We start from the raw sequence: 20224 nt of genomic DNA, 5'->3' as shown, positions 1-20224 counted from the left end.
AATCGCTTGCAAAATTCAAGTGTTGTCATTAAAATGATAGTAAAAGATAAGCCACTGAACAGTACAGTCTTTTTTTTTAAGTTTTACTTATTTTATTTGTTTTTTGCAGATTTTAAAAATTTGAGTCATAAACACGATTGTTTTTACATGTCAATCCCAGTTCCCTCTCCCTTCCCTTCTCCCCCTACCCCACCACAACTAAAACCCTACCTATCACATATCCCTTCTGCTCCACAGGGAGGGTGAGGTAGTCCACAGGGGTTCATCAGAGTCTATCATATCCTCTGGGATAGGGCCTAGGCCCACCCTCTTGTGTCTTGGCTCAGGGAGTATTCCTCTATGTGGAATGGGCTCCCAAATTCCACAACTATGCTACGGATAAGTACTGAACTACTACAGGAGGTCCTGTAGTGTCTGAAGTCTCCTCACTGAAATCCGGGTTCCTGGGGTCTAGATCAGTCCCATGCTGGTTTCCCAGTTATCAATCTGGGACCACGGACTCCACCTTGTTCAGGTCAGCTGTGTCTGTGGGTTTTACCAGCCTGGATTAGACCCCTTTCCTCATCAGTCCTCCTACTCTGCAACTGGATTTCAGCTCAGTTCAAGGTTTAGCTGTGGGTGTGTGCTTCTACTTCCACCAGCTTGCCTTTGGAATTCTCTTTTTCTATACTAAGAATGTATGAATAAGAATAAGAACGGACACTATTATCTTGATAACTGTCAAACACTTGGCTATTGACACACACAGTTTATTTTTTAAAATTCCAATTTGCATTTCAACCACAGTTCTCCCTCCTCCTCTTCCCACCCCCGTTTTCTCCTTCAGCCATATCTCCCATCTATTCCTGTCACAGAGTTAGGCCTCCCATGGGGTTCAACAAGGATGGGCCCATTAAACTGAGGCAGGACCAATCCGCTTCCCCTGCATTAAGGCTGAGCATGGCATTCCTCCTTGAGGAGTGGGCTATAAGAAGGTTCCCTGGTCAAGGGCCTCTCAGATAAACCCAGCTACACAATTGACTCTCATATGTAGAGGTCCTAGTTTGGTCCCATGGAATCGCCACAGTGTAGGTCTAGAGTTTGTGAGTTCTCATGAGTCTGGTTCAGATGTCTATGTAGATTTCCCACTAGTGAACTTGGCCTCCATTTGAACAGTCTTTTTTAGCAGAAGCTCGGTTTCGGATGATTATCTTATCATTGTCCTGCTCTATGAAAACAACGATAGAAGGCTCCATTCAGATGAAATGCTGACACCATGATCTTTGAACACACAGCCTCTAAATCGGCTAAAACATGTTTTTTTGTTTGTTCGTTTGTGTTTTGAAATTTAAATAACCAAGTCTCACACAATTATTTGTGGCACCCCTAACGGTTTTAGACAGAATTCAGTTGGCAAATGAGGGAGCACACTCAGACTCATCAGCGAAAACAAATCAATGACTAAGTAGCATACACATATTAACATAATATAAAAGAGAATAATTGCAAATGTTATAAAAATAAGCTCGACATCTTATATAAATTACATAGAGGCATAAATAAAAATTGTGCAATGCTGATGTGATATGAAACATAATTTCAAAATTTAAAAGTTTTAAACAAGAAATACAAATACTAAAGGAAGAAAATATTTAGAAGTTTTAACAATCTCTGACTTAAAAGAATTCCAGTGCTAGTCCTCTATCAATATCAAGGGGCTCTAATTAGCAAAGGTAAAACCGATTGTGTATCAATAATAATTATGACTCAAGGAAAAAAGACATTTAAATATATTTCAAATTCATATGACTTTCTTGGAAGAAAAAAGAAGCCCATTTATATGTAATATTTAAAAGAAAAAGACTCATTTTTTAACCTAATATTCACTTATGTATTCTTATGAACTTTAGTTTATTGCAATTAAATGGCTGAGTTGAATTTTTCATAAGGAAATATTCTAAATATAAATTTTATGGAACCATACGGATATATGTCACAATTATTCCAATTAAAAAGTGTTTTAAGCAAAAATTTTCAGAGAAATTGTGTTTCGATGAAATAATCTTTATCAATAAATATTGAGACAGAAATTTTGACTCTTCTTTACAGAAAAACACAAGGCAATATAAGTTTTGCCAGCTAAAAGATCAATAATATGTCACACTAAGTACCTTTCTTTTGATAGTATGAAATACGGTACCATAGGATGTATCAGCAGAATCAATTTTAGGGTATATTATAAATAAAAGAAAATTCAACAAACACAATACCTAGAAACAGATATGAAAATGAAAGGTAACAGAAATGAACTAGGAAAATTGTGGAAATAAATAATATATAAATCTTATACAAATGTAGATATATGTGTAAATTGGTTTCATATATTAAACCAAATTCATTTGTTAAATAATTTAAACATTTTACCATTAAATTCGTACCTAATGTAATTTTAGCTGTTGATCTTTTTCTATTGGAAAGTGAACAGTCATAAATTTTTCAAGTACTAAGTTCTTAGTATTGCATGCTTAAATATCTATAGAGAAACATCTTGCTAAATATTTCTTGGAAGTGATGCTCTGAAAGAAGGAAATAGAGCAGGACATGACAATGGCTGATACTGAGAGCTTGTGAGCTGACTTAGAAGAGTAACCACCACAGTATGGTTTTCTATATTTACACATGTATAATAATTTAAAATTAAAGATACATCTGGGCATTTTGAAGAATGTCAATACATCACAATTCATCTGTCTTCTGGATATTGGAAATAGCTTGTCACAGGAATCATTTGAAAAGTAATGCAGTAATGTCTCAAGTAGTTGTAGCAAAATAGACACAGATAGAATTTCTGGTTATATTTTTAGACAAATTAATCAATTTCTGTATTCCTGTAGACCAAGTAGAGGTTTGCCACCCAGTTTTACAAATGTTATTTGACCAGCAAGGAATCTATTTATTTTCATAAGCATGATAATTAGCACTTCACCTTGTTCTTTGTGTTATTTTTACAAAATTCAAAATGTAAAACTTATGTATCTTCTTAAATGACAATGTATAAACTTGTATTTTATAATGTCTTTAGGCATGTCAATGAAGATGTACATGATCAGATGTTTCTGGAGAAAATACTGTATCTCTCTAGTCTGGCCAGTTGTGTGCAGTCCTGTCCTCCCCATTAGTCTTCTCATATCCTATTTAAAGAACTGTTAAAACTGTGGTGGTGTAATATCTCTATGTTTAAACAGTTCCTATTTTTACAGGGCAGCAGTTTATTTTCTGCATACTGCCTGATGGGTTCCAGCCTGTGAGCTCAGTTCATTCCCCTTTATCATCACATTAATTACATTGGACATCTGGTGTCATTCCACAGTCCCCATCCTTGGGGGAATCTATTCCTACCTTATTTGTCATCACTTCTCTTTATATAGCATACATAATTTCTGCTCATTTTCAGCTTCCATTTTAACTGTCAGGAGACCCCAGGAGTGGATTAATAACTTTTCTATAAGCTTCCATTATAAGCAATTTATCCTTCTTTAATATACACCAATTTTACAGCAAGAATATAAATTCCATGGGTGTCATGACATTGAAACTCTGTTATGTAGAGGAATGGGAGGGTCACAAACACACTCAAAATGCAGAAGCACCCCTTTAAAATGGATTTTGTTGGTTACATATTGGAAAACTGCATTGTTCTTGAATTAATAACTGAATACACCTCAATGCCCCAAATGCCTTTTACTTGTTAAAAATTGTTGAATTAACTTCTAATTTCAATTGTGTTCATAATTTATCTTTAAAAAAGACTTTAGATGTAAGCATATGTAGCTAGTGAAACTGTTGCTAAGCAGCTGCCTGAGTAATATTGACAATGGCCATTTCCATGTTGATGTCAGGCTGCAAATCGGGAACTAAGAAATAATCAATGCAACAATTCATGTTGAAATAATAAGTTAACATAAATCTCAACTGTCATTTTGGAATGAGAAATATATTGACCTCAAGGCTCTTAAAAGTTACACTAATTAATCTGAGAATAATAAAATTCATGCAACATAAAATTTCAAATAACTTTGTTAAGGTAAAAATTCCTTCTGTATACTTGGGTAAGATGATATTTTATGAATGTCATTAATGCATTTAGTAATAATATAAGAATATAGACAGTACTCAAAAACAACTGAAGAATTTATATTAAATTCTGTAAGTCCTATGTTATTGTATGATGATAAAAGAACAATGGGACCATATGTAGGAGCTATTGTACTTATAAATATTAGACAACAAAGTAATACTTAGCAAGTACTTTTATATGAAAAACATATTTTCTATATGGGACCTCATTTGAAACTGATGTTTTCCGTAAGCTGGTTGAGAATGCAATAGAAACACAACTATGCTGTCAGGAAAAGGTAACTAAAGAGAATTGTCCAACTGTATACACATAAATGTTTTATATGTAGGTACATGGTCTGGTAAAATATAAGTTCCAACATAATAAAGTCATCACTTTACATCAGTTAAACATTAAATTAATATGAGCCAGACTTAATACAATAGCCAATACAACCCTCAAAACTCAAGGCCATGAGTCAGATTGAAATATAAATATATACACATGACATTCCTTGTTGCTGTTTGTTTGTTGGCTAGTTCTTTTGTTTTGTTTTGTTTTGTTTCTACTGAACAAATAATTGTGAACATTGGTCAGACTGAAATCAGCAGTTTACACAGCATACATTGACTTCTTACTTTTGAACAGGAAGAAAGCAGAGACACAATATACATTTCAAAAAGTAGGATATTCTGCTATACTCAGATAGAAGCCTAACTCAATTGTCACCATAGAGACTTCTTCCAGAAGCTGATGGAAGCAGATACAAAGACCCACTGAAAAACATTAGGCAGAACTCTGGGAACTATATAGAATCTGGAGAGGAATGATTGGAGTAGGCAGAGGTGCTGAGGACAATAGGAGATCACCGTCCACAGAATCAACTAAGCAGGCTTCACAGGTTCTCAGAGAGACTGAAGCAGAAACCAGGCACCCTCATGGGTCTGCACTCATGCTGTGGAATTTTTATCTTGGGATTTTTGTTGGACTTCGAACAATGGGTGCAGGGTTTTCTATGATTTTTTCATATGCTCTTGGAAAACTTTTCCTTCTACTGGTTTGCCTCACCAGCCTTGATATGAAGGTATATGTCTAGTCTTTTTTTGTCTTTTTATGCAGAATTCTGTTGATATCACTGGGAGGCCTGCTAGTTTCTGAAAGGAAATAGAGGTTCAGTGAATCTGAATAAGAGAGAAGTGGTACAGGGAGGAGGGGAGGAAGTGGGGTTTCATTTGTATTTTCTTTAAGAATGATAAATATATAAAATACAAAATAAAATAAAGAGAATAAAATAATGATTAGAATCTTAGTATGATCCTGAAAGTACACAATATAGTATTTCTTGTATTTTCCTGTTTTAAACATTTTCTGATAACAGAACATAGCAATAGTAGAATCATATTACTATCATTGGAGAAAAAATATAAAATGTTCATTAAAAGTCAAATTAATTAAGCTGTCACAACAGGAGTCACAAATATTGCCAATTATGACTTTTTTCTGCTCAGGTGAATCTAGGAAGCTATGCACAAATATATTTGGGTGTTTTTGAAAGACTGTCAATGTTTATTCCAAGCAATCCTACAGCCTCGGAGTTATAGTCATCCTATGTTGGAAAAAGCAATTTCTATGCATTTCATGAAGTCAATGCTGACTGTAAGGTCATGATTATCCAAGCACTAATGTGTGTTGAGACTATGGGTTGAAAATGCCTACAGGGACTTTTAGTGAATTCATTTGAAACTCCAAAAACATAAGTGCTGCTACATTTAATAATTTTAATTGATCAAACTATAAAGCATTTTATGTTCGTTTGTTTTTTTTTTCAAGAAGGACCAGCCACTTTGAGTGTTAATGAAACTCATGGCTGGGCAACATACTCCCCAGAAAGAGAATATAAGACATCTTTAGCCTTTCACACAGTAAGATAACTTCTGTATCACCTCGGTCTTTCACGAGATGTTGAACATACACTATCCTGGAGGATTTTGTTTGTTTGCTTGTTTGTTTTTAATTTCATTCATTGATTCTTCTTCTTCACAGAAACGGAACAATTTGGAAGAGTTGTCACTGTGAGTAATCCCTTCAGTGATCCCAAACCTCCTTTCCTTGTTGCTTTTAATTAACTAACATGTCAATCAGATTTGCACAGTTTGTGTTTTCACCCATTATCGCTGTTTGTATAGACTTTCAGTTTAATCTGTATGTATATTACATCCACCCACTTCTTTGATAAGCCTGGATTTTGTGTCTCAGTAAGGGTATTTAGAAAGCCTACATTTTCCTCATGAATTCTCTTCTAAAGCTTATCCTAATCTTAGGAAGACCAATACTGCCATCTTAAGGCAAACTAAATTAACTGCTTTTAAGGCTTATCTCCAGTGTTATGCATTTTTTGATTTTCCTGTTTCCATATTCTACTAAAATTAAAATTATTTTTAGAAAAAATGGTTCAGGATTAGATATTATTCTCTCAACTTTCTCAAAAATAGCTAAGATTTCATGGTTTTTTTTAAGTTCAAATATTTATTTGACCATAAGTATACTTTAATTCCTGAATTTTAGGCATTTCTCAAAATAGCAGTATGCATGTTAATTAGGAGTGTCCTGTGACTCGGTATTGAATTCATATTTGGAAATGTGTGTAGGAATTCACACAATAGTCAGTGTTCTGTTGCTCACTTTATTATAGTTGTTCGATAGTTGTTCTGTCATGTGCAGGGAAAGATAAGAATAAGTCATCATGACCCTGAATAAAACACTGCTATTGATGGGAAGGAGATGCCTACTTTTATCCTAACAGTTGGGAAAAATAACCAGGAGGATTATGAGTTTGAAAGTAAAGTGCTAAATGAGAAGACTCTTGAAAGGGGACAGAGAAACACACACACACACACACACACACACACACAGAGAGAGAGGGGGGGGGCAGGGAGAAGGTAAGGAGAGGAAGAGGCATAAGACAAGGTATTGACCTTATAATGGAATAGCAAGACAGTGTTTACTTCACAAGAGATCAATGTGAATAGCCATGGATGATGTGTCACTATAAGGAGATATGGACAGTTTATGACTGTGAAAGTGGCATATTTTAATCTATATACCAGAATTCCATAATATGTATCTAGCTTTCTTATCCTCAATTTCAGAGAATACTTTATTCTTTAAAAAGTTATACACTTGAGGACATGGAACACCTCTCACTCCATCTTCTATAGTTCTCTCTATATCGCTACATTTCTCTTAACAGTTCAAATTTCCAAGTGTCTATAAGGCAAAGGTGTATGAATATCTTGAATTCAATATTACCCCAAATCATGTGACTCACAATCTATTGCTCCTGCTCACACAACAATCACCTTTTAAAGATATTAGTTTTACTTTTTTAAATTATAAAGCACACATACACATATTTAAGGCACATATGTAAATGTTTTTCAATAAAATTGCTGTTTGCCTCTGAGTACGAGAGTAGGTCTTCATATACCATGATGCAGATGTATATAAGTAGGAAGACAACCTCAGAAGGATATGGTACTCACCTTCAACTTGCTGAGAAAGGTTGTCTTGTTCAATCACACATTTGCCAGGCTAGCAGTCCCTTAAACTTCCAGGAATTCTTCTGTCTCTAGTTGACATCTCACAGTCAGAATTCAGGGGTTATAGACAAGGACTTCCATGTCCAGTCAACATGGGTTCTGGATTTTCACACTCAGTTCCCAGTTCCTCAACATCAGGCACATTACCCAGTAAACCATCTCCCCAGACAAAAATTTGATACTTTTTCATTTATGATTGCTTGAAACATTCATCTATAAATAGTAAAATCATTCTGTATTTCATTATGAAACTTGTTGTATGTAACAATTGGCAAGAAAGGGCTCACGAGCCTTTTGTTCTGTATTTTTTGTCTATCATTAATCTATATGAACTTCATGTTTCCACTATACAGTATTTTGACTTTTCACTGATAATTACATGGTTTCCTTTCTCTCGATTTTATTTAAGTTACTGATTGCTTGAACTTAAACTAGCTTCTCCTCAACTGTGTTCCTGAAGAAACCTTGGTAGTCTTTCAGAATTCAGGGCATCGGTCATCATAACTATGTAGTTTTCTGTTTTTTCAGAAACCAGATAATTTTCCTAGGAATCTATAGATTGATTATAGTTTGACTCTTTATATTTCCATTGATAAGTATTCAAATTACAAAATTAGCTTTGTTATAAGAATGACTGGGGCATGCAGAAGATTGCAGATAGATCCATATCTGTTTCCATGCACAAAACTTAAGTGCAAATGGAACAAAGATCCCAACATAAATCCAGCCACACTGAATCTTCTACAAGAGAAAGTGTGAGATACCCTTGAATGAATTGGCACAGGACTCTGCTTCCTGAACATAACACCAGTAGCACAGACATTGAGATATGCAATTAATAAGTGGGACTTCCTGAAACTCAGAAGCTTCTGTAAGGCCAAGGAGTAAGTAAGACAAAAACGACAGCCCTCAGACTGGGAAAAGATCTTCACCAACCACACATCTGGCAGAGGGCTCATTTCCAAAATATACAATGAACTCAAGAAGCTCCACCAAAACACCAAACAATAAAATTAAAAAGTGGGGTGCAGAACTAAATAGAGAATTCTCAACAGAGGAATCAGAAATGGCTGAAAGACACTTAAGAAAGTGCTCAAAATCATTGGCCATCATAGAAATGCAACTCAAAACAACTCTGAGATACCATCTTACACCAGCCAGAATGGCTGAAATCAAAAACACCAATGATAATCTATGCTGGAGAGGATGTGTAGAAAAAGGACCACTCCTCCATTGCTGGTGGGAGTGAAAACTTGTAAGAACACTTTGGAAACCAGAATGGCAGTTGCTCAGAAAAATGGGAATGCTCAGTCTACCTTAAGATCCAGCAATTCCTCTCTTGGGCATATACCCAAATAATGCACATTCAAGCAACAAGGACATATGTTCAACCATGTTCATAGCAGCATTGTTTGTAATAGCCAGAACCTGGAAGCAACCTAGATGCCCCTCAACTGGAGAATGGATGGAGAAAATGTGGTACATTTATACAATAGAGTACTACTCAGCAGAAAAAAGCAGTGGAATTTTGAAATTTGCAGGAAAATGGATGGAACTAGAAGAAACTATCCTGAGTGAGATAACCCAGTTCCAAAATAGAAACATGGTATGTACTCACTCATTTATGAATTTTAGATGTAGAGCAAATGATTACCAGCCTGCAACCCTCTTCATCAAAGAAACTAAGAAACAAGAAGGACTATAAGAGAAAAATGCATGGACCCCAGAGAATGGGAAGGGACAGGATCTCATGAGCTAATTGGGAGCATGAGGGTAGGGAACAGGGAGTTGCCAAAATAAGAGGAGGAGAAGAGGAGGGGAGAGGAAGAAATGAAGGACCAGAAATGTTGACTTGGGGGAAGAATAGAGGAGAGCAAGATGAGAGATGCCATATCAGAGGAAGCCATTATAGGTCCAAGGAGAGATCTGGCACTAGGGAGATTTCCAGAGATCTACAAGGATGATACCAACTGACGATCTAAGCAATGGTGGAGAGGATAAACTCAATTCCCTTCCCCTATAATAAGACTTATGACTACTTTTTATGCCATCCTAGAGCCCTCATCCATTGGCTGATGGAAGCAGAGGCAAACATCCAGAGATATTCACTGAACTGAACTCTGGAACAAAGTTGCAGAGAGGGAGGAATGATGTACCAGGCTGGTGAATCCCACAGAATCAGTTGGCCTGAACAAGGGGGAGAACATGAACCCCAGACTGCTGTCTTGGAGGCCAGCACAGGACTGAATCAGACCCCTGAACATGGATGTCAATGAGGAGACCTCCGCAGTCTAGGGAGTCCCTGGTAGTGGATTAATATTTTTCCCTGGTGTAAGAAGTGACTTTGAGAGCCTATCCCAAGTGAAGGGATGCACTCTCAGCATGGACACATGTGGGAGGGCTTAGGTCTGGCCAAGGATGATGTGGTGGACTTTAGGGAGCCCCCGATGAGGGCCCTAACCTGCCTGGGATGTGGAGAGTTGATGGAGTGGGGGGCAAGTGGGGGATTGGGGGAAGACTTGGGGGGGATCGGAGGGAGAAGGGATTGACATGTGAAGCAAGCTTGTTCCTAAGTTGAATTAATAAAAATAAATAAATAAATAAAAATTTTTAAAAAGAATGACTTATTTATCAATGAAACCTTTTCTATTTATCTCTGCACATTTTTTGACTATGACAGTGAATGTATATGTAAATATGTCACGTATGCTTATTGATACATTTTGCTTAAAATGTCATGTATTTTCCATATTTGACAAATATTGTCTTTTCAGGTCAATTTTTTTGCTGTCAAAATGTATTTTGTGTCTTTTGCATAATTATGGAATATTTTGCTGATTGTGTAAGATATATTTATTTGCATATTTACAACATGTTTTTATTTGCATCTTTTCTTTAATTAAACGTACAACAGTATTTTTATGACATAGTAAAAATTTAAATTTGGTGAACAGGTTTCTTGTCCTTTACACTTTCTTTCTATGTGTTGCCTTTTGTTGACCTTCTTCTCCTTTTATTTGTCCTCCTCTCTAATTTCTTCTGTTTTTGTCATTATTATTTTCTGCACATTTTTCTTTCTTTTTTCTCTATATGACCATCTTTCTGTCCATAAAGTTTCAACCAAGTATATAGAAAATACCAATAAACTGTTGCTTTTCATTTGTTTGATTAAGACATGCTTTTCACTTTATATGCCATTCTAGAGCCCTCATCCAGTGGCTGATGAAAACAGAGGCAGACACAGATAAACACTGAACTGAACTATGGGACCTAGTTACAGAGAGGGAGGAATGAAGATCAAAGAGGTCGGGACCAGGTTGGTGATACCCACAGAAACAGCTGACCTGAACAAGGGGGAGCACATGGACCCCAGTCTGCTGTCTTGGAAGCCATCATGGGACTGATCCAGACCCCTGAAATTGTTTGTCAACGAGGAGGCCTTGGCACACTATGGGGCCTCTGGTAGTTGATCAGTGTTTTTTCCCCTGGTGGAAGAAGGGACTTAGAGAGCCCATTCCACGTGAAGGGACACTCTCTAGGCCTGGACACATGGGGGGAGGGCCTATGTCCAGCCCAGGATGATGTTGTGGAATTTGGGCAGCCCCCATGGAGGGCCCTACATTCCCTGGGGAGTGGAGGGGGGGCAAGAGGAGGATTGGGGGAAGGGGGGAGAGGAGAAGGTATTGACATGTGAAATTATAATTTTGTAAAAATTAATTTAAAAAAACAGAAAAAAGACATGCTTTTACTTTCCCATTTTTGCAGTGTTCCCTGAGCCAGGAGGGTCAAGAACACCAACAGAAGACTCACACAATCAACTATCCTGGGCTCATAGTTGCTCACAGAGACTGAAGTGACAACCCAGGACCCTGCAAGATGCTGACTTAATCAAGCTTCCTAGGTTACAGTTGTGTTCTTGGTCCTCTTGTGGGACTCACAACAGTGCGAACAGGGTCTGTCTCTGAATCTTTTATGGGTTTTAGAAACCTAATCCTCATACTGGGTTGATTTGCCAAGCATTAATATATGAGAGCTGATTAGTCTTATTGCCACTTGATATACCATGTTTTGTTTATAGTCCTGGGAGATCTGCCCATTCCTAAACACAAATGGAGTAGTGAATTGGGGATGGGAACATTGTTGGGTTGTGGTTAAAGGACTGATGAGAGGAGGAAATAGAAATTGCTACCATTAAAAAAATTAAAATACAGGCTTTTCCATGTTTTCTGTAAAATCTTAACACAACTATCCTCCTGTTTTATCTCAGTGTAATAACAAAATTTTTTAAGTAACTGTTGCCTAAACTATGATGTTTTAGGAAAGCTTTGAACTGCATAAATACCTTGTTGGGACTGTATGAAATATTTGGAACATAAACATAGGCAGTCCCAGAAGAAAGAAATGCTAAAATTCATTTTATTACCAAGTTGAAAAGTGATTAGAAGCTGAATAAAAATGAAATTGGGAGTAAAAATAAAGTGTCTGCTATAATAAGGAACAGAAGTGGCACCAAAGCTAACTGATTACATTAGATCTGATTGTAAAATCTAGGCATACACACACACACACACACACACACACACACACACACACACACACACACACACCAGTGTTTTAATATTAGAATTATGTAGATTACAGAGTTGATTGTTTTGGTGTGGAGTAAGTAAAAGAACGTGGTAGATCAATCTATAATAAAGGTACATTGTGATACAATGAAATATTGAATGCTTTAAGGGGAGTTTCCCTTCAGAATTTAATTGTTATGTAGATTTGGATGATAGAACTGATAGGAATTCTGAGAATACATTTTCTTCAAATAAAGAATGTAATATAATTTTAATTGTTGTTTCTTTATAGTGGCCTTTGTAAGAGTATAGAAACATTTCTTCTTTGATAATGTTAGATTTGTAAGTTTTAGATGACATGTGAAACCCTTTTTTAAGGTTTTTCTCACAAGTTTTGAAAAGCTATTAGCCAGGATCATGGTATAGTAAGACATAACATTTTTCTTTTATAAAACTGAAGTGTGTTTGTTGAGTTAAAAAGCTGTTGTACAGTCATGATTTAATATAACAATTCTAAAGAAAATTAGAATGTAATACTTATTATTTAACCCTTTTTGCAGTCAAACCAATACATCCATAAAATAATAGATGACATGAGGCTTAGAATTGCTACATTTATTTCTTTATAAATTTTAACATGTTATAGAACGTAAAATACATTCTAAGTTTTTGGAATGATAAATTGAATGATTTGTGTGCATACTTAACATGCCTTCAGATGACAGAGATTTTGTCGTTGAATCTTTTGGATCTAGAATATGTTTGAAATATGTAGTTTTCAAACCTTATCATAAAACTACAAAATGACTTTGAAGTGATAAAACTTCAAAAATTTGCCTGGTTTTCTTCATGTGTTTAAATGAAGAGACAACTTGTCAAGTCCTCTAGCTAATGAAATAGGGTAACTTACTAGCCTGTTTAGATGTGTGTCTTCAAAAGATAATCAGAGAGAACTATGCAGCAATAAACAAAAAAAATATGACTGAAGCGTGAGAATGCACTAAAACCATTAGAAAATGAAATTTCTTTTGAAACACACTTTTGAAGGTAAGATCTGTAAAGCTGAATTTTCACTGGTGAAGTTCAACAAGATCTCATCTATTTGAACATTTATAGGAATAAATATAGTTCTTAAAGGTAAAAAAAAACGGCAAAGACTGTGTATTTATACCGTGCTTCTCTATCCAAGCAGGTGACTATGTCTTTAATCCTTAAAAATGAAAAAAGTAAGTAAAAATCATGTTTAAAATAGTAGGTTGAGAAATTCTGTTCACGTTTGTTTCATTTTGATTAAAAAATGTGGAGACTTAAATATTCAAGATAGAAAATATGATATTAGCTGCTGTTTACCAAGATTTATAGAGTTTAACTTGTGGAGTTAATGTTTTAGTTGAAATTTCTTGATAAGTAGGCTCATTATGACATTATTACTTTTATTTTACTTGATAGTTTGAAAGTGCAATACCCCCCCGTAAACCGAAGTGTTTAAACACTTGTTACTCCAACTTAAGAGCAATGTTGTCAAGTGTTGAGCAACTTTGGAACATGTGGTCTAGCTAGAAAACATTGTTAACTTCATGAAGAAAGGTTTTAATTTCTCATTATGTTCTCTAAACCAAGCCTCTATTGCAAAAAAAAAAAAGTCTTCAGTTTTATCAAAAACATAGGGATAAAATATAGTTAATAGCAAGGGAGCTGTGGGATGAGTTCAAGCTGCTGTTTATCCCTCATATGACCAGGTTATTGTAAGAGTCTGTAAGATGTATGGATATATTTTCTTTTTAAGAAATGACTGAGGAGATATCAAAAATTGCATAGTAATATGAGGTCTTAATCATGAAATATTTAAAATGTATTTTCATAGAAAGACCCATACTTGGAGTTTAATATTGATGGTCCTGCGAATAGCAAATTAATTAACTTTATAGTATATTAAGTAATATTTGAGCAGAGTATTGTAAATATACAATGATTTTCTCAGCCTTTGAAATACATTCAGTGACACTCATATAACTCTATTGTAATTCCATAGCTATAAAAATTGACCTTTGTACCATGTATATTAAATTTGACAAAAATAACTATGAGATCTATGATTTATTTTATTCTGTTAAAGGTATAGGCTTCAAAAATAAATTAGAGGATAGTTTGATCACTAAATTGAAGGTAACATTCTCTGGAGAATAATTTCTGTATCCAAAGTCATGATCTATAAAACTCTTCCAGCAGTATGAATATTCTAAAAAGGTTTTTATAGTGACACCAGCTAACACTTGTACAGGATTAATATCCATCTGAAATTGTTCAAAATTATATACCCACTTGTAATGCAGACAGGGAACACACAAGCAATGTTTATCTCTCTGTATCTGATTTTTCTGGAGTCAGAAGTCTAAACCAGAAAGCATGCTTTAAAACATACCATAGTGCACACAGTGTTGTGAGAATATATTGGCAGATTGGTACTGCCATATTTCTCCTTTCTTGCCTGCTATTCTGTCTATATGCTACATCACCATATAGACAGGATTAAATTTAGTGTGTTTAATTTCTGAATTCAAAGTTGAATTTCAGCTGTTTTGATTTTTAAACTGTATTTGGTGATTTCTATTTCTCCTGAATATTTTTGTACACATATGCTCAAAACCAACTCCACCATTGTCAGAAACAATAAGACAGAATGTCAGTTCTTGTGTGATATTCAAGTAATTACTCAAAATCTAATTCAAACAAATGTGGATTACTCTAAAAATCACCAATTTTGCTTTTGATTAGCCTCCTCACTAATACTAAAACATGATATCATAATATTAATTTTGCTTGGCTGCAACCAATCTTCAGTAGAGTCTGAGTTCTGTCCCCTTTATTTTTTGGTACATGTCATGTAATCCTTACATATTTAAGGTCACAACATACATTTTCACATGACACAGAATAGACTATGAATTTTATGTTAGCAAGTCATTTTTTTATTACATTGCTTAATTCTTTGGTAGAACAATACCATTTTGCCTGTAATATTGGTACTAGATTATGCTTCCTGGTAGAAACTTAGCACGACAACACCTCTTACTTTCCAGGATAAAATTGGAGGTTCTTTTAGAAATAATGGTATATGTTAGACTATATGTACATGAAAGAGGTAATGCAATATTTAATTTCATAGAATACCTATTTCCATGATCGCCTTTGAGGAAACACGATAAATTTTGCCTGTAGGCTACCACAAAATGAAGTTCAAGGAAACATATTTAGTGACACAATTACACAGTAAAATTAAGTTCTACTTTAAGTCCAATTTATATGCAGAATAAATGGTAATTTTATGGGAAAAACCTGTTTTAGTAGTTATACCTGTTCTTAAGGAATAGAATTTCTTAGCATGAGTAAACCTTAATTTCAGCGTTTTTGTGTTTGCACTAAAATTCTTAGGCACAATGGCTAAAGTTAATTTCCCAATATGGGGTATTTTCACAGAATTCCAAACAGCTGGAATTTACACAATTTTTTCTCACTCTGTATTTTTCTCATCAGTTTTTAATCACACCTCTATGAGTCCTTGGCAGAAGTACACAGTTTGAAAGGAATGTTTCGATCAAACTCTTTAAGGAAATGCATTTAATATTTAACAGTATATATTTTGTTCTGGTTTCATGTCATAAACTTATTCCTAAAACATTTTCCTCTTTTAAGATGGTAAATATGTATTTCGACATTCTGCATCATTAAAGAAAATAGAATTTCTAGGTATATGATTGCCAAAATGCTTTATTAAGACAATTTTTATTGATTCCTGAGGAGTTTCACAGTACACAGCCCAGTCCCACTCATTTCAGTTATTCTATGTCCAACTTTCATCCTTGTAGCCTCTTCCCAAAATGAAAATTAAACAAAAAGAATATTTATTTTTCTTAGAGGCCTTGAAAGCTATCTTGTGCCATGCAGTATACCCTTTTAACAAAGTAGCCTTATTTGCAAATGTTTACCACATTTATTTGGTGGTCTGAATCAAGGCCTCTGACTTATGAAACACCAGCAGTGCTACAACCCCATGTAAACATCTTTAAGATATACCATTGTTGCCCCTTGTAATGGATATCCTATTGCTTTTGTTCCACAGGACAGATTCCTTCACAAACTTCAGCAGGCCTTAGGTAAAGTATATGTTGGGGTTGGCCAACTCAAAGGGCTTGGGTGGCAACTTGGTTTGTCTGGGCCTCTACTGGGATTTCCTCTTTATATTAGAGTCTGGTCCAGCTTACCCAAACCAAGGCCACCAGACCTGTCTCTGGTGTGGACAGTAAGGGGCAGCACCATTTCTCAGGTGCTGAGGCTACTATGTGTAGCTCTTCCCCAGCCTCCTGAAGTAATCCAGCCATAGACATCAACATATACCTGGCTGCAGTAGGACCATAGACCCAGGCATGGCCCTGGGTCAAAGCTCAGCTTTGGGTAGCAGCCAGGGCACTCAGATGAATGTAGTCCACATAGCAGTGTGGCCTTTGGGTATCAACATGACTTCAGTATGTGGTACAGATCATGAGCATCTGTTCAGCCTTCAGTGGTAAAGTAGACCAAGGACATCAATCAGATCCCTGATGTGGTAGGGAAAGGGAACCACAAATTACCCTTGGCTGAAGCTAGGGCCCAGATATTAGATCATCATGTCCCCAGATGGCAGTATAGGTCACATATGTCAACCTGTTACTCACAGCCTTTTGTCTTCAGTTCTTCTTCTCTGTCACTTCCATCATTCTGCCACCAGTCCTGTCTGGGACAGGGGCCACCCTAATCATTTTTAAAGTACTTAAAAATGAAAGAATGCTGGCACATACTTTTTGCTTCTTGGATATTGACAAATTTGGAAAGTTTCACATTTAAATCACAGATAAAATCTCTATATTGCAGAAACAGTTTCACTATGCTATGTTAAGGTAAATTTTCTGTTTCAAAATCTGTATTATACAGCAATCCGAATTATTTCCTAGTCCTTAGCAATGTATTGCATAATCATATTATTTTCCCTGAAATGCCTACTAAGCTTCTTAAATTTTATGAACTAGAAAATCATATATAGTAAAACATTTAATTAGATACTTTCAGGGAAAATATTGAAACCACAAGTAAACAAAAAGATATCTAACATTTTGGAAGGTTGAAATGATGTCTGGACAGAAAGAACATTGCTCTTCCACCAGAAGACCTGGGCAAATTGCCAACAGTACATGTTAGTCTCAAAGTCTTTGCAAATACAATCCCAGGGTATCTTCGGGTTTCATCTGACCCTCTCCAGCACAGCGGGAATGCTGGAAACATACTTGTAGGTAACCATCAATATATAGAAAATAAAACTTAAGGAAATAATTATAAAATCTTTTAAGCAGATTGTTAAATAATTTAGTGCATCAGTTTCATAATCAAGGAAGACAAGAGGTCCACGTCTGTTTAAAAGAAACAACATTTATTCCAAGGGAAAGCTAATTTTCCAACAACCAAGAGCCCTGAAAATGTGGATGGAGAATTGTTAGTTTACAATCCATACTGAGCACCCAACAATAATTTAAGAAATTATTAGGAAGCATCATGGAATAGCTAAGTAACAGAAACATAAACACATGTTTAATTTATTCAGGTTGTAGACAGGACTCATATTCTTAGTTTATTTTTCAGTTGTCATGATTATTCAGTTCATGATAAATCAGTTCAATTTCATTCATCACCATAATGACATGATAATTTATTGCCTACATATGCAAATCACTAAGCAGTGTGATATTAATTATTTTTATAAACATATTTACTTAAGATTTGGCCAAAAAACTATCCACAATTCCTGAGGGATATGGTCTTTGAAAATTATCTCATTTTTTGACATCTTGCCTTTGTTTTTCAGTTCAATATATTAAACAATATACTGTTGTTGAGAATATTTTTAATAACAAATAAGCCAGAATCCAACAGAACTAACAATAAATGTGTACTAGTAGCTCTTATTACATGATGAGAAAAACCATCAAAACCTAACAAACAAGAAAAACAGATTAGTCCCTTTATTTAAAAGTCCTAAGTTAAACCACTAGGATATGGAAAATAAAATATGATAAACTTACCATTCCTTGACATTTCTGACTACTAGTAATAGATTTGCTCTGCTCACAGTTCATTTGTCAGAAACAGCACATATTGAAAACTCTAATTCCATACGAGCCATTAGAAAATAATTCCTTTATAATTCTTGAAGCCAAGGCCTGAAGTTGTTGGATAAACAGTAATGAAGATTTTCATAATATTAATAAAAAGCAAGTGGAATAATATACTTGAAATTAATTAAGAATATCTCCAATTGCCCGATTAATGTCTAATGCCTGACACTTTGTGTCATTTCAATGTCACTGCCCCATTATAAAAAATAAAAACTGAACATAGGGGAAAGGTCTTGGGCTTTTTAAACTTATTGACATGACTCTACTCTATATTCCTAATGGTACCAATAATCTTTATATCATGTTTGGCTTAGTCTATTGCATTCATTTATGCAATTATTACTGAATGTCTGCTGACAGGAATAGTGTCTTCCCATCATTAGCTCATGAAACACCCTTAGCAGGTGGACAAATCTATGTTAAAATATGATGCTATGTATGGGAGTTTTCCATTTTTGATACTATAATAGGAAAATGATTATTTTCCACAGTATATAACATTAATATACATTATGGATCATAGAGCTACTTTAATGATGCATAAATACTCTTTTGAACTACAACATTTTAGCTTCCAAATAACTTATAAGTAAAATAATATTTGTTTATCTTTACATTTCAATGTAAGATGAAATTAACACTTAGAAAAATTTCACTGTTGCATACTTTATGATTTTCTAATTACTTCATTACTCACAAAATTAAATCAGATTTTCTGATAGAATATGTTACACATATAAATTATATTGTAATCTTCAAACAAGACTTAAAGTAATTAGAAAAAAAATACTATCACCAGAGTACTTTTAGGTGTTGAAAGACTCAAAGACTTCTTTCTGCTTAATTTCATTTAGAATTTGTTAACAAACACATTTATTGTAAATAAGTCAATTTGAATGAGGACATATATTTAATTAGTTGTAACTAGTAAATCAATATATATTTATGAGGTATTTCAAATGCATTAAAGGTATCAAGTTACCAAAGTTTAAATTTCCTAAAAAATGCCACTGGTTTAGATGAACCTTATTCTAAATTTATGTGGGACAAGGAAAATCATTTTGGCAAGAAGTTTCTCAGTTATTTGTAAATGTCTGAGTGCTTCATAAATTTGCGTGCCATAAACAGGGACATGCTAATCTTCTCTGTATTGGTCCAAGTTTACTAGATGTGCTGTTGAAGTGTGCTCTTTTCTAGCAGGGAATTAGTCAATATGAGTTTCAAAAGGTTCCCTAAATTTATAATTTAAATATATATTTGTTACTTTAACTATTATAAAAGAATTGAAGGACCCATGTTGTTTTTCAACCATCAGTTTTTGTTTGCTTGGACATTCTAAATTAATATAAAAAAGATTTTTACATTAACATAAAGTTGCTATAAAAAACAATGGGAAAACCTTCATAATAAAGGCCAGATTTTTAGAACACTGAGATTTAGTATGTGTGTGTGTAAATAAACATAAATCTATACAATTTTCTTATATACACAAAAATGTTTTAATAACCCTCCATATATACTTTAAAATACATTCATTTAAAGGTATTTTGTCATATAAAATAGTCTTTTACATAAGGATATTCATTTTTAATGTTGAGTAAATTTGGTTTATTTTCAACACATCTATATTGAAAAAATAGGCGTGTAAGAATTCAACGCTACATAACCTATGTAAAACATAAAGTGGAGAAAAAATTGAATTTTCAAATTTGATGCCATATAAAAAGAATTTTCAACTTACTGTTGGACAGTTCTTAT

At 34.6% G+C, this 20224-nt stretch overlaps 1 pseudogene; it reads right to left on the bottom strand.

Annotated features, from left to right (window-relative positions):
* Nucleotides 1–19553: 19553 nt before the first annotated feature.
* LOC113833290 lies at nucleotides 19554–19653 on the bottom strand (annotated as a pseudogene).
* Between the last annotated feature and the right edge of the window lie 571 nt (nucleotides 19654–20224).

The sequence above is a fragment of the Cricetulus griseus genome, assembly GCF_003668045.3.
Source record: "Cricetulus griseus strain 17A/GY chromosome 1 unlocalized genomic scaffold, alternate assembly CriGri-PICRH-1.0 chr1_1, whole genome shotgun sequence".
In the NCBI taxonomy this organism is placed as follows: Eukaryota; Metazoa; Chordata; class Mammalia; order Rodentia; family Cricetidae; genus Cricetulus; species Cricetulus griseus.
The sequence above is the reverse complement of the archived record's forward strand: the minus strand, read 5'-3'. Positions and strand labels throughout refer to the sequence as shown.